The sequence below is a fragment of the Neopsephotus bourkii genome, unplaced genomic scaffold, assembly GCF_033783945.1.
Source record: "Neopsephotus bourkii isolate Nb327-2 ecotype Australia unplaced genomic scaffold, CSIRO-AGI_Nbou_v1 NB_384, whole genome shotgun sequence".
NCBI classification, from domain to species: domain Eukaryota; kingdom Metazoa; phylum Chordata; class Aves; order Psittaciformes; family Psittacidae; genus Neopsephotus; species Neopsephotus bourkii.
The window spans coordinates 1,271,875-1,275,156 of NW_026900889.1; positions in this window are offsets into that span (position 1 = coordinate 1,271,875).

The following is a 3,282-nucleotide window of genomic DNA, read 5'->3' on the forward strand; positions in this document are numbered from 1 at the left end:
GCTGCGGGGGGGGGCGCGGGATGCACCGGCCGCCACCGCCCCGGGCCCGCCCCGCCCCGCACAAGCCCCGCCTCTCCCTGCCTCTCAGCCAATGGGAGCGCAGAGGGGGCGTGGCCTCGTCACCCCACCCCGCGCCCACGTGCCCGTTTGCAGCCCCCCGGTACCCCAACACCGGCACCGGGAGGGATCGAGGGGGTTCAGCGGGGTCTCAGCCGTGGTGGGGGCCGGGCCCCTGGGGCCGCACCGGGTTTGGCACCGAGCGGGACATGGAGAGGTCTGTGTGGGGACGGATCCCATCGCCCTGCTCCCCTTTGTGTGCCCGTCGCCCTGGCGATCCAGCCGGGAGGTGGGAGACCCGCGTGGCCAGAGCAGCCTCCGCGCCCGCGTTTTGAGCTGTAATCTGATTTTCCAGGGCAGCTGCAGTCAACAGAGGCTGAGGCCTTGGAGCAAGGTGCGATGCTGGAGCCATCTGTGCGTCTGGAGGGGGGTTAACTGGTCCCTGAACTATGAAGAGGACGTGGTGGAGCCTTTCCAAGCTGCTACCTGCCCCAAGGAGGGATTACACAGCCCGGTCCACCCCCCTGCTGGTGCACAGGGACCTTTCCCCCCTCTTAGCCGATGATGATGATGGAAATCTCCATCACCTGCCTCATGTTCCAGAACAAACAAAGCCAGCTGCTTATCACCGCTGCATCGGGGCAACAGTGGAGAGGATGGCCCTTTATCACAGTGGGAGCGGGGAAACACACCTGGATACTCCTGCCTTTACCAAAGGTTGTGTACTCAGTGCTGCTCCTCACACCCTGGCACCCCCAAATTCCACCTGGAGCAGTGGCAAAGCTCTGGGTACCGCAGGGAGAAGCATCTCCAGCAAGTTTCTCTCTTGGAAAATGTGTATGTGGAGACACTGCTCAGCAATTGCAGTCACGCCTGGAGATGTTGCTCCTTGTATAGTTACAGGAACTAATCAGATAGCTGCGGCTGAGCGAAGGGGGATATGCCTGCTAAAAATAGATTGATGGAGCAACAGACGCCTGAAGACACGGCGTGCAATGGGGAAGCAGGGCTGTGGAGCCTGGCAGGGCTCTGAGCGGGGCTGGCCATGGTGATGCTTATCTGTTACAGCGGGGAAATCTGCTTTTCAAGGCAGGAAATCAGCTTGTCCCCATAAGGGCTGTCAGCCCAAGAGGCCTGTTGTGTTGCAGCATATAAGGGGTGTAAATGCAGCCAGTGCCAGAGCTTCTGCCGGTGCCAACAGCCCCTCCAGGGCCATGGGGAATGGCACCTCTGCTCGGTGTTTGTAGCCTGGGGACAGAGGTCTGAGCAGGGCTGGAGACACAAAGAGCGTTCCCTGGGCTCTGAGCAGCTGCTCTGCACAGACACGGTGCTTCGGGGTTCTCAATGTGACTGTTTTCCTTGGCATGGGAATCCGCAGGGCTCTGTGTGTGCCAGAAGTCACACGTTGTGCTCAGAGCCAAGCGAGATATTTCAGTGTGAGGCCACATCCCTCCTTCCTCCTGCTGGCCCAGGTTGCTCCGTCGCTGCTCCAGGGATGCTCGCCTCATCCCGGATGCCTCTCCCAGCATCCCAGGAACGTGTTGAGCTGCTGCCCTCCTGGTCGCAGCTCTTTGCCAGCGCAGATGGAGCAGAGATGCCTCTTCAGCAGGCAGACTGCAAGGACGAGCTATTCCCGTCAGACACGATGTCAGCTGCGCCGTCTTGGAAGACATTCATCTCCTTTGCCTGGTGGCTGCGGGAAAACCGGTGCAGGCTCCTTCCATGTGCTGCTGGAAATGTGGAGGTCACCTGCTGCAGAGCCAAGGTTCAGGGGGCTTTTCTCCTTATCAGATGTCAGCCTGGAGCTCTTTCCTCTCTTTATTCTGTTACAGGGTGCACACAGCTGCCAATCCAAAGCAGCTGTAGAGATAGGGCCTGAAGGCAGCGGGCATCACCCGGATGCAGGAGGGCAGCAGGGGACAGAGGTGACACTATGCTCATGGGGCTGACTCAATACACAGAGCTCAGTTTCATGTTGTACATGAACAGGGAAAACATCCACTGGAGACATCAGCCCTGCTCCACCAAGCATCCCCCTCGTGGAGCAGAGCCCATGCAGGAGGTGTGGGGCTGCGGGAGGCACAAGGGGCATGGATGGGATGCAGGCATGGGCTGGATGTGCTCAATGGGAGAGGGCTTTCAGTCGCCTTGGGAAGGGCCCAGCCCACGCTGTACTGAGCAGGCACCATTCCCTCCCTCGCCATTTATTGTCCTTCCCTCCCCATCACTCACATACCTTTGAACGCTCCAATCTCGCTGCTGCTGGCACTGGCTTTAATTGAAATTCCTCCGACATCTTCCCATCATTACAGCCCATCCGTTAGGTTTTGTGTGGGAAGTGATTGTTTCCTTTTGCAGCTGTGGAAGTTCAATTCCAGCGCTGTGCTGCGAGACTGCTTTTATCTCTTCCCTCTCTTACATAGCCACAGCCCTCCTTCCTTTGGTTATTTAACTTTCCATCTCTCCTGTGCTCACTGCCTCTGCTTCCATCCCACTTCTCTGCTCCCTCCTTTAGGGCAGCTTCCACCTGAAGCTCCATCCAGCCTTCCATCACCATCGTTTTCCCTATGAAGCACCCAGGAGGTTTGGAGGGCCCAGCCTGTTACTAAGTTTGTGCTTCTTGACATTCAAATCCATTGAATTCTATTGGCAAAGTGAACTCTGCTGAATGCACTGCACCACTGGTGGGTCCAGCTCATCCAGCCGGTCACCAGGACTGGTGTTAGCAGAAGACGATGCTTTTGGAGCAATGCATGGTAATAGCAGCAACCAGCCCCTCAAGGGGGGTTGCAGACCATGGAGGTGGACAGATGCTGTTATCTCAGCACAGAGCCTGCCTCTGCATGTGCAGGGGCAAAGCCTGGGCACTGCTTTGTCCACTGAACTGCCCCCATTGTCCCCTTCTCCTTTCAAAGGCAAAGTCAAGCAAATAAAACACTTTTCCCAGCACTCTGCAACCGGGGCAGTGTCCAAGAGGAGGACCCACACTGGTGACAAAAGGACCGGTCAAACCACTGCCAAGACATCACCTACATGGGCAGCAGGAGGATGGGATGGGATGGGATGGGAGGGGATGGGGTTCCTGCCCAGGGTCCAAATCCTTCCCTTGCTCAAGAACCGAGGTTGCAGAAGCAGGGCAAGAGCCCTTTGATGCCTCAAGCAGGCAAACAGCACAGCTTCCCCCTCTGGCATCCAGGGATTATCACAGCACTGGGAGCAGCAGCA